Source organism: Moschus berezovskii, chromosome 8, assembly GCF_049115385.1.
Source record: "Moschus berezovskii isolate FMDL1 chromosome 8, NW_MosBer_1.0, whole genome shotgun sequence".
Taxonomy (NCBI): Eukaryota; Metazoa; Chordata; class Mammalia; order Artiodactyla; family Moschidae; genus Moschus; species Moschus berezovskii.
Window position 1 is genome coordinate 104,550,001 of NC_142467.1, and position 20,545 is coordinate 104,570,545.

Below are 20,545 nucleotides of genomic sequence, written 5' to 3' on the forward strand. Positions count from 1 at the left end.
AACTGGGGTCCCCTGCATTGCAGGCAGATTCTTTACCAACTGAGCTATCAGAGAAGAAACTCACTGGAAAACTTGTACAAATATTGAAGATAAGACCCAGTAAGGGGATGAATTCTTTCTCTCTATCCCCTTAATTTTGTGTGGTGATTTAAATTCTTAATAGCTGATGTAGTTAGCTAGTTCCAAATTTTAAAACCACAAAACACCACCCCATGTCTCAGTATCCCTCATTCCCCTTCCTCACAGTTCGACTAGTGGTTATTTTTAATGTTTCCTTCCAGGAGTACCTTTTTGCATTAATTATTATGCAGTAGCATGCTGTATCGGAGAAGGCAATGGCAAGCCACTCCAGTACTCTTGCCTAGAAAATCCCATGGATGGAGGAGCCTGGTGGGCTGAAGTCCATGGGGTCGCTAAGGGTCGGATGCGACTGAGCGACTTCACTTTCACTTTTCACTTTCACACATTGGAGAAGGAAATGGCAACCCACTCCAGTGTTCTTGCCTGGAGAATCTCAGGGACAGGAGAGCTTTGTGGGCTTCCGTCTATGGGGTCACACAGAGTCGGACACGACTGAAGTGACTTAGCAGCAGTAGCAGCAGCATGCTGTATGCCATACACATTGCTCTGTATCTCTTTCATGTATCCGTGTGTAAAGCTCTTCTGGTACATCTCTTGGGACTTTTGTCCAAAATAAGGCCTTTCCTACTCTGGAGCTATAAAATAATTTCCCCTGATTTCTTCTAGAGGCTTTAAGACTCCTTTATTTTATTATTTTCTGAAAAAATTATTTATTTGTTTGGTTGCAGCAGGTCTTAGTTGCATCAGATCTTTTTGTGTCAGAAGGGATCTTTCATTGCACCCATGGACTCTGTTTAGCCACATGTGGGCTTAGTTGCTACTGTGTACATGGGATCTCAGTTCCCTGACCAGGGATCAAACCTAAGTCTCCTGCATTGCAAGGTGAATTCTTAACCACTGGATCACTAGGGATGTCCTAAGGCTTTTTTATTTTTTATTTTAGATCTTTGATTAGTGTATGTGTTATTTTCTTATAAGACATAAGACCATGTTGAATTAACCTTTTTCCATGTAGCTCTCCAGTTGTTACAAGAGTTTTCATTATAAATGATCTTTCTTTGTCCTGTTGGTATGAGAACATATCTAGCACTTACTATGTTCACTGGGCAAGAAATTTATATCCATAAATTATTAGTTTTTCTTTAGAAATAATATAATAGATGAAAGAAAAGATGGTGATGATATAAAATATCTGGAAGACATGTGAATGTCTATATTCCAAATGAACTTATAAATGTTTCTCAATCCAGATAGACTATATGATTCACCATAGGAACAAGAGGTACCTAAGGGTTTGTTTAGCAAAAGCTGCCTAAGATCTCTATGCTAAAATTTTAGACTCTATTAAAAGCCTAAAGAGTATGTGAATATCTAAAAATGGATATCCATTCCACACTGGAATAACACATTAATATTATTAAGTAATCTGTTTTCCACAAGCCTATCATATCAATCCTCAGCCTGGTCCATGCATAGTGGGAGTGTCCTGACCTGGGACTATTCTTTCACCAGGCTGGGAGATCCTGGAAGGCAAAGAATGGGACAGGTCCTTCATGAGTCTCCAAGACACACAATGAGATGGGGAGAATTGGAGATGGCATAGAACTGGGGAAAGGGAGGCAGTTTTGCAGTGTTTCCTAAATCGGGGATAGACAGAAGAAGATGCAGATATTCCTGGAAAGGAGTTGAATGACTTTAGTCCTTAGGTGTTCCTTTTGAATCCTGGACTAAATAATATGAGGAATTAGGGTATGAGGAAATAGAATGAAAATTTTTGAAAACATGTGACTTCAGAGAGAAAAGTAAAGAAGTGGAGGGAAAGTTCACTTACTGAATAGGTGCTCACTGGTATCATCTGCCCTCACACATTGTTGCTGATTAATGCAGGACTTTCTATCCCCCAAACCTGCAAACTTTCCCCAGACCCTGTCTCTGGGATCTTCTCACATTCCCACTAAGAAATAAGGACAGAATCCACAAGAATATTTTCACTCTTCCCAAGCCAGGAAGCAGGGGATCAGAAAAAAGCCATGAAGACTTGCACTCACCATTCAATCTGTTTAGACTCACGGTCCTTCAGGAGCTCTTGCACCTCCTGCCGGCAGCGCTCCTGGTATTCTGGGTGTTTTGCAAGGTTGTATAGGACCCAGGAGAGGCCACTGGCTGTGTTGTCATGGCCTGAGGAACATCCAGAGAGGCTTGGGTCTCTGGCCTACTTCAGCACTAGAGTGTGGACAGCACCCTCACCTTAAGGCCCATGGAGGGATGGGGATGGATGGCGTGATCCAGCGTCCACTTGCCAAGTTCCTGGGTTGGGGGAGAGACCCATCCCCCTGTGTAGTTCCACACTGGGACCCTCACCTTCAAACATGAAGGTGTCAGCTTCAGCTCGGATGTCTTTTTCTGATAATCCCTTCCCATCTTCATCCTGGAGAGAAAGCAAGATTCCCAGATTCACACAAGTTCTGAGGGCCCCTGAGCCTAAACTGAGACAATCTCTGAAGCTCCATTATCCATCTAGAAATCCAAGCTCAACCTGAAGTCCTAGACCTCCTTTGCTCAGTACCAACAGATGCCCCACCCACAGACCTCCTCCTTGAACTCTTTGCCTCCTACGGCATCCATGGTAAGGGGAATCAATGATTCATAAATATTTTCATGTTTCTACATGAGGTAATCTGGGTTACAGGCTGATGACAAGTATACCTTAGAAGTAGAGATTAAAACCCATTCCTAATGCCTCCTGGAGATAAGAAATGGGTTGCACACCTGTAGAACATGGAAACTTTGCCTTCTCTGTGAAGAGGTTCTGTTTAAGCTCCAAAACAACCTCTTCTCCTCTCTGCTTTGCTCTTGTCTACTCTTCTCTCCTCTCCACTATTTTCTCTTCCCCTCCACTCCCCTCCTTTCCCTTCCTTCCTCGCTCTTTCTCCTTCTCCCTTCCCTCCTCAAACAGGGAAGAAGAAGAAGTCCTGTGTATATTCCAAATTTCAAAAACTAGAGATAAAACCACTATAATATTGTAAAATAATTAATCTTCAATTAAAATAAATAAATTAGGGGGTCGGTCCTAAGATGGTGGATGAATAGGACAGGGAGACCACTTTCTCGCCCACAAATTCATCAAAAGATTATTTGAATGCTGAGAAAATTCTACGAAACAACGTCTGAATGCTTGTGGAGGACACCAGGCACCCAGAAAGACAGCCCATTTGCTTCGAAAGGAGATAGGACAAAATATAAAAGACAAAAAGAGACAAAAGAGTTAGGGATGGAGACCCATCCCAGGGTGGGAGTCATGAAGGAGGAGAAGTTTCCAAACAACAGGAAACCCTCTCACAGGCGGGTCTGTGGGGAGTTTTGGAATCTCAGAGGGCAACATAACTGGAAGTAAAAAAAAAAAAAACCAACCAACAGAATATGTGCCTAATTGCAACTCCCAACGGAGAAGTAGCCCAAATGCTTGTGTCCGCCAGCAGCGGGCTGGGGGGTGGGGAGGGAAGGCTGAACAGGGAGGCGCGGGTTGCATGCTTAGGGTAAGGACTGGGTCTGAATGCCCTGAGGACAATCTGAGGGAGCTAATGTGAGATAGCAAACCAAACTGTGGGTTAACCAGAGAGAGAGAAAAACGAGAGAGAAATTTCCCACAAAAAGCTCTAACCTAAGGCACAGCCTGGTCCACTCACAGAATAAAGGGTTGAGCAAATAGCAGAGGAGAGCTAGCTGGTTGCAGACAGGCCCCTCCCCCCACCAGAGGCAGAGAGGCAGACGGGCCACAGCCAGAGCCAGAAGGCAAGGGGTCATCTTGGCTCGAGAGATGCATCCTCCACCAAATTGTGAGCAGGCTCTCAGTTGCCAACCAAGTCTTCCTGGGATCCTGGACGGTGGACATCTGCCAGGAGGGTCACAGCCTGAGATCAGCTCCACAGAGGAGAACATGGCACACCTGAGATGGCGCTCTCGCTGCGCACCCAGGAAACCGGGCAGTGAAGACTGGGGAAGTGATGAGATGCACAGCACACCTGGGACAGTGCGCTCACCAAGCACCTGGTCGCTGAGCTGCTTGGACCTGGGAAGGGCACAAAACGCAGGCCCAAGCAAGTCTGTGCCTTGGTGGAGTACCCGAGAACCTGAACCTGAGCATCTTAGACCTGGGAAGTGCACACAAGTCAGGGCCTGCTTTGGACAGTTCTACTGCAGAGCAATCTGGAGGCTGAGCAGTGTAGACTGGGAAAGCACATGTGCCATGAGCATGGGCAAACCCTGTGTGGCCCAGACACTGAGAGCACTCCCCCCCACCACACCAGTGATATTTTTTTGCAGTGTTCTTCTCTTCCCACAGAACAACTGAACAAGTGAGCCTACATAAGTGAACACCTTAGTCCCCTTGTGTTAGGGCGGAAGAGACTTGCAAACAGAGGAAGCCAAAAGAAGCAAAGAAGAGGGAACTGCTTTGGAAGTGACAGGTGCAACAGATTAAAATGCCATACTTAGCATTGACTACATTGGAAGGGGCCTATGGGCCTTGAGAAGAAGTATAAGCTGGAACAAGGAATTATCTGAAACTGAACTGACCCCACACTGCCCTCAACAGTTCCAGAGAAATTCCTAGATATTTTTAATTATTATAATTAAATTTTTTAAATTTTAAAATTCTTTATTATTCCTTTAATTTTCAGTTTTACAAACTACTATTACCTTGCAAAAAAGACCCTATTTTTAAAGAAAATTTCATATATATATTTTATAATTTTTGTGATTTTTTTTTTAATATTGTATTTTTGAGAGTCTGACTTCTACTCTAGATTTTTAATCTTTGCTTTTTGGTATTTGTTATCAATTTTGTACCTTTAATAATCTAATCTTCAGCACCCATTTTAATTTAGGAGTGTGATTACTGGCTTGATTGCTCTCTCCCCTTTTGACTGTCCTTTTACTCCCCTAGGTCACCTCTATCTCCTCCCTCCCCCTTCTCTTCTCTACCTGAATCTGTGTATCTCTTTGGGTGTTCCAGGCTGTGGAAAACACCTAGGGAAAGATACTGGCTGTATTTGTCTCTCTCCTTTGGACTCCCCCTCTTCTCCTCCTGGTCACCTCTATCTCCTTCTTTCGTCTTCTCTTCTCTGTGTAACTGTGAACCTCTCTGAGTATTCCAGACTGTAGAGAACACATAGGGAACTGACTACTGGCTAGATTGCTCTCTCCCCTTATGATTCCCCCTCTGCTCCTCCTGCTCACCTCTATCTCCCTCCTCCCTCTTCTCTTCTCCACGTAACTCTGTGAACCTCTCTGGGTGTCCCTCACTGTGGAGAATCTTTTCACCATTAACCTAGATGTTTTATCTTCGGTGCTGTATGGATGGAGAAGTCTTGAGGCTACTGTAAGAATAAGACTGAAAGCTAGAGTCAGGAGGCTTAAATCCTAAACTTGAGAACATGGGAAAACTCCTATGTCCAGGGAACATTAACCGACAAGAGCTCATCCCAAAGCCTCCATATCTACACTGAGACCAAGCTCCACCCAAGAGCCAAAAAGTTTCAGATCAAGACACACCAAGCTAATTCTCCAACAACGCAGGAACATAACCCTGAGCATTAAAATACAGGCGGTCAAAATTCAACCAAACCCATAGACATCTCAAAACTCACTACTGGACACTTCATTGCACTTCATTGGATCCAGATCCACCCACCAGAACACTGACACAAGCTTCCCTAACTACGAAACCTTGACAAGCCACTCATCCAACCCCATCCACAGGGAGGAGCCTCCACAATAAAGAGGAACCACAAACTTTCAGCATAGAGAAAGGCCATGCTAAATACAGCAATCTAAACAAAATGAAAAGGCAGAGAAATATTCAGCAGGTTAAGGAACATGATAAATGCCCACCAAACCAAACAAAAGAGGAGGAGATAGAGAGTCTACCTGAAAAAGAATTCAGAATAATGATAGTAAAACTGACCCAAAATCTTGAAAACAAAATGGAGTTTCAGATAAATAGTTTGGAGACAAAGACTGAGAAGATGCAAGAAAAGTTTAAGAAGGACCTAGAAGAAATAAAAAAGAGTCAATCAAGAATGAATAATGCAATAACTGAGATCAAAAGCACTCTGGAGGGAACCAACAGTAGAAAAACTTAGGGAGAAGATAGGATAAGTGAGGTGGAAGATAGAATGGTGGAAATAAATGAAGCAGAGAGGAAAAAAGAAAAAAATATAAACAAACGAGGACAAAAGAATACATTCAACTCAGTTCTAATGAGGTGGATGAAACTGGAGCCTATTATACAGAGTGAAGTAAGCCAGAAAGAAAAACACCAATACAGTACACTAACGCATATATATGGAATTTAGAAAGATGGTAACGATAACCCTGTATATGAGACAGCAAAAGAGACACAGATGTATAGAACAGTCTTTTGGATTCTGTGGGAGAGGACGAGGATGGGATGATTTGGGAGAATGGCATTGAAACATGTATATTATCATATGTGAAACGAATCGCCAGTCCAGGTTCGATGTATGATACAGGGTACTTGGGGTTGGTGCACTGGGGTGACCCAGAGATGATATGGGGAGGGAGCTGGGAGGGAGGTTCAAGATGGGGAACGCATATACACCCGGGGCGGATTCATGTCAATGTATGGCAAAACCAATACAATAATGTTAAGTAATTAGCCTCCAATTAAAATAAATTAATTAAAAAAATAACAAACAAACAAAAGAAACGAGGACAATCTCAGAGATCTCTGGGACAATGTTAAATGCTCCAGCATTCAAATCATAGGAGTCCCAGAAAAGAAGACAAAAAGAAAGACCATGAGAAAATACTTGAGGAGATAATAATTGAAAAATTCCCTAAAATGGGGAAGAAAATAATCACCCAAGTCCAAGAGTTCCAAACAGGATAAACCAAGGTGAAACACCCCAAGACACATATTAATCAAATTAACAAAGATCAAACACAAAGAACAAATATTAAAAGCAGCAAGGGAAAAGCAACAAATAACACACAAGGGGATTCCCATAAGGATAACACCTGATCTTTCAATAGAAACTCTTCAGGCCAGAAGGGGTTGGCAGGACATACTTAAAGTGATGAAAGAGAAAAACCCAAAACCCAGATTACTGTACCCAGTGAGGATCTCATTCAAATATGAAGGAGAAAACAAAAGCTTTACAGACAAGCAAAAGCTGAGAGAATTCAGCACCACCAAACCAGCTCTCAACAAATGCTAAAGGATCTTCTCTAGACAGGAAACACAGAAAAGGTGTATAAACTGGAACCCAAAACAACAAAGTAAATGGCAACGGGCTCATACTTATCAATAATTACGTTAAATATAAATAGGTTGAATGCCCCAACCAAAAGACAAAGACTGGCTGAATGGATGCAAAAACAAGACCCCTATATATGCTGTTTACAAGTGGCCCACCTCAAAACAAGGGACACATACAGACTGAATGTGAAGGGCTGGAAAAACATACTCTACGCAAATAGAGACCAAAAGAAAGCAGGAGTAGCAATATTCATATCAAATAAAATAGACTTTGAAATCAAGGCCATGAAAAGAAACAAAGAAGGTATGACATAGTGATCAAAGGGTCAATCTAAGAAGATATAACAATTATAAATATATATGCACCTAACATAGGAGCACCATAATATGTAAGACAAATGCTAACAAGTATGAAAGGGGAAATTAACAATAACACAATAAAAGCGGGAGACTTAAATACCCCAGTCACACCTATGGATTGATCAGCTAAACAGAAAATTAGCAAGGAAGAACAAACTTTAATGGTGCAATGGGCCAGTTAGACCTAATTGATATCTATAAGACATATCACCCCAAAACGATGAATTTCACCGTTTTCTCAAGTTCACACGGAACCTTCTCCAGGATAGATCACACCTTGGGCCGTAAATCTAGCCTTGGTAAATTCAAAAAATATTGGAATCATTTCAAGCATCTTTTCTGATCACAATGTGGGAAGATTAGATGTCAACTACAGGAACAAAAACTATTAAAAATACAAAAATATGGAGGTTAAACAACAAATCACAGAAGAAATAAAAAAGAAACCAAAATATGCATCAGTTCAGTTCAGTTCAGTCACTCAGTCATGTCCGACTCTTTGCGATGCCATGAATCACAGCATGCCAGGCCTCCCTGTCCATCACCAACTCCCGGAGTTCACTCAAACTCATGTCCATCGAGTTGGTGTTGTCATCCAGTCATCTCATTCTCTGTTGTCCCCTTCTCCTCCTGCCCCCAATGCCTCCCAGCACCAGAGTCTTTTCCAGGGAGTCAACACTTCTGAGGAGGTGGCCAAAGTATTGGAGTTTCAGCTGTAGCATCAGTCCTTCCAATGAACACCCAGGACTGATTTCCTTTAGAATGGACTGGTTGGATCTCCTTGCAGTCCAAGGGACTCTCAAGCATAGAAACGAATGAAAATGAAAGCACAACAACCCAAAACCCAAAAATGGGACACTGTAAAAGCAGTGCTAAGGGGAAGGTTCAAAGCAATACAAGCTTACCTCAAGAAACAAGAGAGACATAAAATAAACAACCTAACTCTACACCTAAATCAACTAGAAAAAGAAGAAATGAAGAACCCCAAGGTTAGTAGAAGGAAATAAATCATAAAAATTAGGGCAGAAATAAATGAAAAAGAAACAAAAGAGACTATAGAAAAAAAACAACAAAACTAAAAGCTGGTTCTGGGAAAACTGGCTAACCCCTTGTAAAAGGATGAAACTAGAACACTTTCTAACACCATACACAAAAATAAACTCAAAATGGATTAAAGATCTAAATGTAAGACCAGAAACTATAAAACTCCTAGAGAAAACATAGGCAAAACACTCTCTGACATAAATCACAGCAGGATCCTCTATGACCCACCTCCCAGAATATTGGAAATAAAAGCAAAAATAAACAAATGGGACCTAATTAAAATTAAAAGCTTTTGCACCAAAGGAAACTATAAGCAAGGTGAAAAGACAGCTTTCAGAATGGGAGAAAATAATAGAAAATGAAACAACTGACAAAGAATTAATTTCAAAAATATACAAGCAGCTTCTGCAGCCCAATTCCAGAAAAATAAATGACCCAATCAAAAAATGGGCCAAAGATCTAAACAGACATTTCTCCAAAGAAGACATACAGATGGCTAACAAACACATGAAAAGATGCAAAACCACAATGAGGTACCATTTCACGCTAGTCAGAATGGCTGCTATCAAAAAGTATACAAACAATAAATGCTGGAGAGGGTGTGGAGAAAAGGGGACTCTCTTACTCTGTTGGTGGGAATGCAAACTAGTACAGCCACTATGGAGAAAAGTGTGGAAATTCCTTAAAAAAACGGAAATAGAACTGCCATACAACCCAGCAATCCCACTGCTTGGCATACACACTGAGGAAACTGGAATTGAAAGAGACACGTGTACCCCAATGTTCATCACAGCACTGTTTATAATAGCCAGGACATGGAAGCAACATAGATGTCCATCTGCAGACGAATGGATAAGAAAGCTGTGGTACATATACACAATGGAGTATTACTCAGATATTAAAAGGAATACATTTGAATCAGTTCCTCTGAGGTGGATGAAACTGGAGCCTATTATACAGAGTGAAGTAAGCCAGAAAGAAGAACACCAATACAGTATACTAAGGCATATACATGGAATTTAGAAAGATGGTAATGATGACCCTATATGCGAGACAGCAAAAGAGACACAGATGTATAGAACAGTCTTTTGGACTCTGTGGGAGAAGGCGAGGGTGGCATGATTGGAGAGAATAGCGTTGAAACATGTATATTATCATATGTAAAACAGATTGCCAGACCAGGTTCAATGCATGAGACAGGGTGCTCAGGGCTGGTGCACTGGGATGACCTAGAGCGATGGGATGGGGAGGGAAGTAAGAGGGGGGCTCAGGGTGGGGAACACATGTACACCCATGACTGATTCATGTCAATGTATGGCAAAACCCACTACAATATTGTAAAGTAATTAGCCTCCAATTAAAAGAAATAAATTAATTTTAAAAATTAATAAAAACTGAAGGTATTTGTTCTGTAATGTCAAGCATGGCTACATGGGAAGATAAAGGAATCATGGAGCTCTCAGAGGAATTTGGGGATGGGGGAGCAGAGATACCATTCTACTCTGGTTACTGTTACTGCTATAAGTAATAAATGCATTTTTATGATCCAGCTGATCGCCGAAGAATTGATGCTTTTGAACTGTGGTGTTGGAGAAGACTCTTGAGAGTCCCTTGGACTGCAAGGAGATTCAGCCAGTCCATTCTAAAGGAGATCAATCCTGGGTGTTCATTGGAAGGACTGATGCTAAAGCTGAAGCTCCAATACTTTGGCCACCTCCTGGGAAGTGTTGACTCCCTGGAAAAGACTCTGGTGCTGGGAGGCATTGGGGACAGGAGGAGAAGGGACAACTGTATATATACATGGATTTATACAGTCTATTTCTGTAGTAGACTAATTTACTAATTTGGAAGTAGGGTAAAATCTCAGGCCTTCACAGTTTCAGACTTAGCAGTCCCCTGCAGGCTGCACCCCACATGTGTGTGTGTTAGTTGCTCAGTACTCAACTCTTTGCAACCCCATGGACTGAACCCCACCAGGTTCTTCTGTCCATGGAATTCTCTAGGCAAGAATACTGGAGTGGGTTGCCATTTCATACTCCAGGGGATCTTCCTGGCCTAGGGATTGAACTTGGGCCTCCTGCACTGAAGGTGGATTCTTTACTGTGTGAGCCACCAGGGAAGCCCTGTGAATTCCACATGGTCATCTCTAAAACTTACTCCTAACCCAGCCCTTCCTTCAACAAGAATCTCACATGGCTCCCCAGCACCCTCTGCATCCACTTCAAGTTCTTTGATCAAATCAATTTCCAAGGTACTTGGAATTCAAATCCCAGAGGAGCCCACCTTGGTCAGCAGGAGTACATCAATGAAGTCCAAAGTGTTGGTCTTCTCCTTTTCCTTGAGGAAGTCATCAGTATCTTCCTTGGGGAGGGTGCAGCGCCGCTCCTGGATGATGGCATCTGTGAAGTAGTGCACCAAGCAGCAGGCCCTGCGGAAGCGCCACCCATCAGGGGTGAGGTAGTACAGGAAGTCCATGTGCAGGAAGATCTGCTGATATCATTTTGCCACAAGGGCACTGAGCTCCAAGATGGCAGTGATATAGTCACTAGGCTTCCTACAGGATGAGAGCATGAAAATGCAACAATTTAAAATATCTGATGTCTGAAATAAACTTTGAACAGAACTCTCTTCTTCTCAAACACCTTCCATTGCTCTCTGGAAAGCTCAGGAGAAGCTTCATATCCTCTTTGGTTTCAGAATGTCCTTAAGATATAAAATACCCATGCCTTCATCCTTATTTCCAAGATGTCTCCTCACTATTGCACCGTGCTCCTCCTAGCCTCCTGGCCTTTATCAAACAGTTCTACTTACCTAAAAGGATGGCTTCTTCTCTTTCCCCTTTTTGTTTTTCAATGTCCAGATCTGACACACCTCCTCCAAGAAGACCTTTCTGATTGTCCTGGTCAACCCTCCCTCACCCGTCTACTCCCATGGGTCTGTGGCTCATGTTCCCCAGGCCCTTGGGTGAGACTCACTCTTAGCAATTGCTGTCGTAACTGAAGATGCATTTCTGCAGACTGTCCAGGGTCATGAGGCTGATGTGTTCAAACAAGTCCAGATGGGTGTGGCCCTCTTTGATCAGACGCTGCCACTTGGCCTGGACAGAGAAGGGGACACAGCTGAGGCTGAGAACTGCCTCCTTGGTGCCCCTTCCTAACCCCATACTCCAAGATGCACTCCCTGGACTCTGTCTCCTGGTCCCAGGCACCCACCCCCAGGGAGGACCAGGCTCATGTAAGAGTGAAAACTGTTACTATTAGGACATGAAGTCTCCATGACTGGGAGTCAGAAGATCTGGGTTTTGTAATCCTGACTCTACCTACTATACTTTGCGTGCATGAGTGTATGCTCAGTACTCAGTCGTGTCCGACTCTGTGTCTGACACTTCGGATTGTGGCCCCCCAGGCTCCTCTGTCCTTGGGATTTTTTCAGGCAGGAATAGTATAGTGGGTTGCCATTTTCTCCTCTAGGGGATGTTCCCAACCCAGAGATCAAACCCACATCTCCTGAGTCTCCAGCATTGCAGGCAGATTCTTTACCCATTGAGCCCATACTTTGTGCACCATTTGTCAACTTTTCATAAAGTAAGTGCTAACAAATGTTAAGTTTCATCATTTTCATTGTTATAAGTTGATTAGGAAAATGATTCCTATGTTGATAGAGATAGGCCTCCATTGGCCCTGAGTACTCCTGCACCTTTTTTTTTTTTGGTTTTGCCAAAAAATTCGAAGACCCTTATGTTCTTTACCTGGGCCATTTCTCAGAGTTGTGTTTGTAGCAAACAGCCTTGAGAAGTGAGGTAATGTAACCCCCCTGGAAAATATCAAACTTGCTTCTAACTGCTATAAATGTCACAGAGTTCCTAAACCTAATACTCCCTCCCCTGTGATATAACATACTATATTAATAGACATCCATAGAAGCCCACCTGTGTTATTTGCATGAGATTTGGTGACTTGGAAGAAGAATGCAAGCCAACAAGAAGCACATGCTGTTTGCTGTGCCAAGAGTAATAAACTGTCATTTGTCTGTGACCTAGAAGTCTCACGTATTCTGGCAGAATCCAGGAAAGAGTAACAAGCTCCCTTGTCGGTTTGCAAGTATGAAAAAAGTCGCAGGTACTTCACAAAAGCCTGTACTCCAGTTCTTTACTTTCCCATGTATATATCAAAACCCTTTGCAATGTAATTTTTCAGTAACGCTACTTGGAGGTGGAGCCTCTTTCACCATCCTTTGATTCTGAGCTGGCCTTGGACTTTCTTTGGTCAACAGACTGTGGTGAAAATGATGAGGTGATCATTCCAAACCTAGACCCTAAGGGGCACTGCAGCTTCCTCTCAGTCTTTTCATACCCTGCCTCTACCATGTGAACCAGCCTGAGATGCCTTTTGAAGGGAGAGAATCACGTGAAAGCAAGTCTATTTATGCTACCCGAGGTCATGCTAGATCAGCTTACAGTCAACCAAGATTCAAACTTGTGAGAGGACTGACTCCAGACCAGCAATGCTTCCTATCTGTATGGTCAGGCCACCCAAGACAGCTGTCCTCTTGTTCTCTGTACATCCCATGCTTGACCAGTCCCTGCTTCACCTACACCCTATTCACATTTCCTCTTACTCATGGAGCCTAATCAGTAAATGCTGACACACTTGCTCTTAGCCACAGATACATATGATGGGATATCACTCCAGGACATTGCTTCAGACACATAAGATCCCCTTATCCATTAAACCACTGATGTAAATCTGTGTTATTGACTCAAGCTTTTTCTTCAGTCTTGAGTCTTGCAGTGCTGCAGGGTGCAGTCCAACACGACCAGACCCACAGCTGATCACTGGTACGTGAGTGGCCCCATCCACATTCAGAGAAACCAGCCAACTGACTCACAGTCTTGCTGTAAATACTAAACCCTTATTGTTTTCAAGTGATTCATTACTCAGAAATAACTACTGCCTGATATTCATTATTATCATCAAATATGTCTCAAGATTCTAAGGCTTCTGTGAAGGTAAAACAGAAGCTAACACCTTCTGAGCATCTACTGTGTGCCAGGGACATGGCTCCATTATGGTATCTTGAAAGTGAAAGTGTTAGTCATTCAGTCATGTACAACTCTTTGTGACCCCATGGTCTGTAGCCTGCCAGGCTCCCCTGTCCATGGAATTCTCCAGGCAAGAACACTGGAGAATGGCAACACTGGGTTGCCATTTCCTTCTCCAAGGGATCTTCCTGACCCAGGAATTGAACCCGGGTCTCCTGAATTGCAGGCAGATTCTTTACCATCTGAGCCACCAGGGAAGCTCAGCTTGCAGGATATCTTGACCACCCTGCAAAGCAGGGATCATATTACACTTTATATAGCCCAGGGCACTTAGGCTGAGAAAGGAAGAACGATGGATTCGAGCCAATCAGAAGAGGGAGTAATGCAGACAAGATGTCTCTGAGTCCCTGTTGTCCCCAAGACTCCAGCTGGGATGGGCTCAAGAGACTCACATGCATGATGTCTGCGCTTTTGGTGAAAATCTTCATATAGGGCTTCAGGATGTTGAAGTGGAAGGCGGTTTGTCAGCATGCGATGGTGCCTGCTCCACTTGTCACCAGCACTCAGCAGGAGCCCATCCCCTAGCAGAGACAGCCACAGGGAGTGGGCAAAGAAGACCTTCCCCTGGGTCCCCAGGGTCATCCCTAACCCCCTTCATTCACAGTTACTCACCCAGCCAGGGCTTCAGAAAGCCGTAGAAGACCATATCCTTGGGTGCGATGGCAGCTGATATGAATTAGGACCATCAGGGACCAAGGAGAGGGGAAGGGGAGGGTCTTTTGGTGGGGAGTGGAGGCTACCAGCCAGGAATCTGCATTCCCCCTCCAAGCCCAACATAGCAGAATGGGACCAAGAGCACAGGAAGCTGGGAGGGGAGAGGAGACCAGACCAGGCCACAGCACAGAGAAGAGCAAAGGCAGAGCCCATAGACACTCTCAGTGTGCTTAGACACACTCCAACCTGACACATGACTGAACATTGCATCTTCTGACCTCCCAAGCATAGTCCATCACTTTACAAAACACCTTTACGGGGACCTAGGACACCACATCTGCCCCAGCACAGACCTCTCCTGAGACATCTGACATGGTCCCATGTCTTTACAAGTCCTAACAAGGCCACACCATGAATGACACAACATGACACGATACAGAATGCTTTGCCATGGGCCTGAAGACAATCTGACATGACCTCAGTGTGCCCTAGGTGGACTCCAGACAGGACTTGAATACAGTGATGACACAGACCTGAACCAGGCAAAATTCAAACGTATTCTAAGACCTGCATCAGACAAGACTCACAGAAGGTCTCAGGCATTTCTCAGAGTGACCCCGGAGTTCCAGACCTCAGACCAACACCCAGAAGTGACCAGCAGGAAAACCAGACAATCTCTAACAGCATCTCAGACAGGAACCAGAGAGGCTCCAAGATGCCTCACATATCTGTGGCCACAGATGAGCTCTAGACATGACTGAGAACATCTCTGAGCTCAGATTTAAACATATACCAGGTATAACTAGGCATAACATACACCAACTGTAGCCAGAATCCACGTAGAAAGGTAAATCTGATCAGACGTGGCCATTCAGCAGACATTGCATAGACATGACTGGAGAGCATGCAGCTGGGATTCTGCAGTGGAAGACAGTGGCATCTTTGCTATGACCCCTCGGTAACACAGAGACCATGGGAATGGGCAAGCTATGGCCAGGGAGGCATCTACCTGAAGCAAAGAACACAGACTTGATGCAGGTGGGGCGGAAGATGCAGATGATCGCGTGCCACGGCCCCACCCACCAGCAGCACACATCCTCATAGTTGCTGGCCAGGCCTTGTGTGTACAGGAGACCTTCCTCTGAGCTCTGAATCTGGAGAGGAACAAATAGGACCTAATTTGCACTCTTCTAGGCTGCAAGAGGGAAGGACCTGCAGGGCAGTGATCCAGAGCTGGGATGATGAATCCCCTCCAGCAGCTGCTCCTCTGTCCTCAGCCTCCTGCCACCCTTTGTCCCCTTATCCTCCATATGTGATAATTGGGGTCCCTTTAGTTTAGGGGTAGGAAGGATCTTTCCTTGTTTGGATCCCAAACACCATGTTCCCCTGACTCCTCTTCCATCCCCCTATTCCTGATAAGGAGACTGAGGCTCTCAACAATGGAGTCTGTTGCCCACATTCTCTCAGACAATAAGCCTGAGACACGTGCCCACATCTGTCTGAACCCAGGGTCTGTGTTCTTCACCATCAAATCACTCTGAGCCTCAAAACAACAGCGTAGAGGACCCTTAAACCACCTCCAAGACTAGGTGCTCAGAGTTTCAGGGACACAGGAATGGGTCCTATAACACAGGCTAAGGAAATTAAAGGAAGTCCTGTGTCTTTTTCTGAAAATGTTGTCAATGAGCTCACTTTTCCATGGGGGTTGAGCTTGTTGGATTCAGTTTTACCAAGATGATAGGGAAGTCACCACGGAGGAACAGAGAACTAAACAATGAAAACAGATTTCTTACGACATTACATAGACATGGATAGATCTGGGTCTGATGATACCCCTCCTTGGACTTCATAGTCACTTGATTCCTTTTCTTTCCATAGATCATACAGGGTGGCATTTCTACCACTAACAGCTGAAGGAGACTTCAGCAGTCAGAGAGAGCCAGGGCCCTTCTCATGTTCATTCTGCATTCTTGGGTCTGAACTTAGGTTTCTGTTATACGCTGCCTGTTCCCCTGCTTGCCTGGTCATCTCTGAGGATGGGAGGGACAGGGCACAAGGGAAGAGAGCCAGGGTGGGGTGGAGTCTCCTCAGAGAGATTCCTGGCAACTGGAGAAGGAGGGCACTGATCTAGAAGTGGACCAGCTCCAAGATAGGGGAAAAGAAAGTGACCCATCAGAGAGGTGGATGTCATGGGAATAGCAACTTATATGTACACCAGCCATAAGCCATCATTGCTCAGCACCTGGCGATAGGTGGGGACTGAGGGCGGATCTGGCAGGGGACCTTGGATTTTATGTGTGCCCGTTCATCCCTCCATACTGTTTTAAAAAAATTCTGCTCATCATTCTGGACCCAGTTCTAACTCCCCCAGGAATCCTTCCAGCATCCCCCAGAAGAGAACCTTGCTTCTCTGGGTTTGCAGAGCTCATTTCCCTCTGACCAATTCCTGACCACACCAGGTCACAGATCTCTCTGCCTGAATCTGAATCTTCAAGTCCTGTCTTTTACCCAGGACACCAGGGTGGGGTATAAATGGCAGTGAGAGGAAGGAGGAGGCTGAGAGACGGCGGTGATCAATACATGAGGGAAAGAGGAAGACGGCAGAGAGAGGAGGGGAGGGGGTTGGGGTCCTGTAGGGGCCACATGAAAGCTTGGCAGGGAGGGGCTGGAAGCCCTGAGGTGTGTCATGGCACCCACCACCACAAGCTCTGCCTGGGTACCTGAGGCACTGGCGATGATCCGGATCAAGTCAGGGTGGCAGAAAATGACCTGGGGGATGATGGGGCCCATGCACATCAAGTAACCATGTGGGTAGTTGGTCACCAGCTGAGTTACTTTGCTCAAGCCCTGCTCCGTTGGGGGGGGGGGCTGTAAGCAAGGTAAGGGACATCACTTCACAGAAGGAGAGTTCACTGGGATGGGTAGAGTGTGGGATCCTGCACAGATGGAGGGAATCTCTGCTTCCTCCTTCCCTCTGGGGGAGGGAGGGACCTGGAGGCTCTCCAAGTCCCAAGGGTCTATCCCAGGGCACAGGGAGAAGACAGGCTCTCTGCCAACAGGGAGGCAGATCTTGGCTTAAGAAGACACATTTTTCTTGTCCTGGGAGTGGTCCCAGTGCAAGGGCAATCTAAGAAGGAGATCCTAAGTGGGCAGCTTTGTGGGTAGCAGGGTGACTGGGCTTTGGTCCAACACCCTCCCATGTTTTTCCTGCTCCACCCGGGTTCTGATTTCTTGCACGGCAAGGGTTCTGCAGACCTCTGACCTTATAGCCCTGGCCATCCCCAAGGGACAGACATGAACTCTGCCTACTAACCAAAGGGGGAACATGGTCTATAACCTTCGATGCTCAGGCTTGGTGCAGAGTGCATCCTGTCTGTTTCTCTGCGAGTTATGGGCGTGCCCTTCAATTGTGCCATTTTCAAAAGAAGAAATGGATGCCATATCCCCTCAAAGGGGAAGAAGTGAAGGTTGCCTTCTAGTGAAGCACCCACTCCTTCATGATGCTCCATTCAAACCTGACAAATACCCTCAGGTACTCTAGGCTGGTGACACAAAACATTTTCACCTTTGTGACTTGCTCCCCTCTCCCAAGGCCCTAAGGTTAGGATTCAAAGCACTAGATGAGACTGGCCCAGAGAAGGAGCATGGCTCAGCTGAAGTCACACAGAAGAGTGACTGAACCGGTCCCCATGGCCAAGCCTTCGGAGGCAGGGAAGGCAGAACTGGAGAACTTTGTAACATTCCTGCTGCTTCCAGGGCTCGCTGAGACCATTTGAAGATCTGGAACCTCAGCAAATCTTCATGGTCAGCTTTGGACATCCTCTGCTGTGAACTTTGCCTTCAGTTCAGTTCAGTCGCTCAGTTGTGTCTGACTCTTTGCGAACCCATGAATCACAGCACGCCAGGTCTCCCTGTCCATCACCAACTCCCGGAGTTCACTCAAACTCATGTCCACAGAGTCAGTGATGCCATCCAGCCATCTCATTCTCTGTCGTCCCCTTCTCCTCCTGCCCCCAATCCCTCCCAGCATCAGAGTCTTTTCCAGGGAATCAACTCTTCACGTGAGGTGGCCAAAGTATTGGAGTTTCAGCTTTAGCATCAGTCCTTCCAGTGAGCTCCCAGGATTGATCTCCTTTAGAATGGACTGGTTAGATCTCCTTGCAGTCCAAGGGACTCTCAAGAGTCTTCTCCAGCACCACAGTTCAAAAGCATCAATTCTTCGGCGATCAGCTTTCTTCACAGTCCAACTCTCACATTCATACATGACCACTGGTAAAACCATAGCCTTGACTACATGGACCTTGGTTGGCAAAGTAATGTCTCTGCTTTTTAATATGCTATCTAGGTTGGTCATAACTTTCCTTCCAAGGAGTAAGCATCTTTTAATTTCACAGCTTCAGTCAGCATCCACAGTGATTTTGGAGCCCCGCAAAAATAAAGTCTGACACTGTTTCCACTGTTTCCCCATCTATTTCCCATGAAGTGATGGGACCAGATGCTATGATCTAATGAATAGTAATTGCAATAAGTCCTCCCCCAAGTTGTAGTTCTCATCCCAGGCACGAAAGGAAAAGTTGTCTGGGAGATAGGGGGAGCTGAATATAATCCCTTTGACCTTGACTGAGGGAGGTGGTGGCAAGTTGATCACCTTGGTCATCAAGCATTTATTTTGAGTGCTTACATCACTCCAGTCCTGGACTGGGCACTGTAGTGTCTGCTCCCCCAAACTATCATCAAATTGGGAGGTGGTTGCTAAGTGATTGGACAATTACCCATTTCATTAATCATGAGTGGGGTCAAGTCATAAGTCACAATCTGGGGCACAAGCTAGGCAGGTGTGGAGGTGGGGTAGGTCTAAGATGGCTTCTGAAAGAGGAAGTAAGTAGCTGACTTTATCTAGATTGGGCAACGGGCCCATTGGGACATCTTTGGGGGAAGGAGGAGAGTTAAATTAGAGGAAGGGGTCCTGGACAGGGGAGTGGGTGGGCAGCTGTGCTCCTGTAGGTGGGAATGGGGAGGTGGTAATTATTTCCCTTAGGAAAGCTGTGGCTCAGATAAAGACACAAGTATATGGGCCATGTGCAGAGCAGACGCTGGACAGTGAATCTTATCAGGTGCATAATGTGTGGAAGTCAGGCAGGGAATGGACCCCAAAGCAGGCTAGGACTGGAAGGACAAGATGTGGGGAAGGTCTCGATGGCAGAATGGAGGAATGAATGAGTGAGGGAAGAGGGGGTTCCTTGACCTCCCTGTCTTCTCTGCTGTCCTAGACCCCAGCCCAAACTTGAGCCCCATTCCTGACCCCTCAGGAAGACCATCTACCCTGATCTCCCAGACACAACCTGCTTCCCACACTCACCAGGCCCAGGTGACCAAAGAACCAGTTACATATTGGGGGTTGCGGGAAACATCAGAGGCAGCGAGAGTTGTTGTAGGAGGTGTAGGTCCAGGTCAGGACGCGGGCCAGGAGCCAGGAGGCCCTGATCAGCAGCAGCAGCAACCATGGGGAGGCTGCCACCGGCCCGAGTCCCAGCCAGGAGAGGCTCAGCTCCAGCATCCTGTGTTCAGGTGGGTAGAGGGTGAGTCCTGAGGAGGAAGGAAGAGGCAGTGATGGTGAGCTGTGAGGCAGAGACGGTCAGAGGGAGAGGAACAAGGGAGTGAGGGGCAGGGTGAGTGCTGGGGACGGGCCAGAAGGGCTCAGAGACAGGCAGACAGGCGCTGGGCGAGGGGAGGGAGAAACAGGAATTCAGAGGGAGAGGGAGAGACAGAGACAGACAGACAGAGAAACAGACACACACACACATTGGTATCCACTCATCTCCCTGGGGCATCTCATTCCCTGGAGCCACCCTGCCTTGGGCATCTGCCTTACCCACCTTGGGCCAGGACCCCCAGCCTCTTACCTTCTGTGTGGGCTGGCTTGTCCCACACAACTACTTCTGCCCTCCTCCTGGGATGGCTGGGTCTGACTCCAGATCTAGAGGAAGCTGCCAGGGGCCAGGCTAAGCCAGCCAATCCCCACA

General features: G+C 45.7%; 1 pseudogene; it reads right to left on the reverse strand.

The window, feature by feature from the left end:
* The window catches only part of LOC129558438 (prostaglandin E2 omega-hydroxylase CYP4F21-like), a 22,002-nt pseudogene extending 1,923 nt beyond the window's left edge, over window positions 1-20,079 (reverse strand).
* Between the last annotated feature and the right edge of the window lie 466 nt (window positions 20,080-20,545).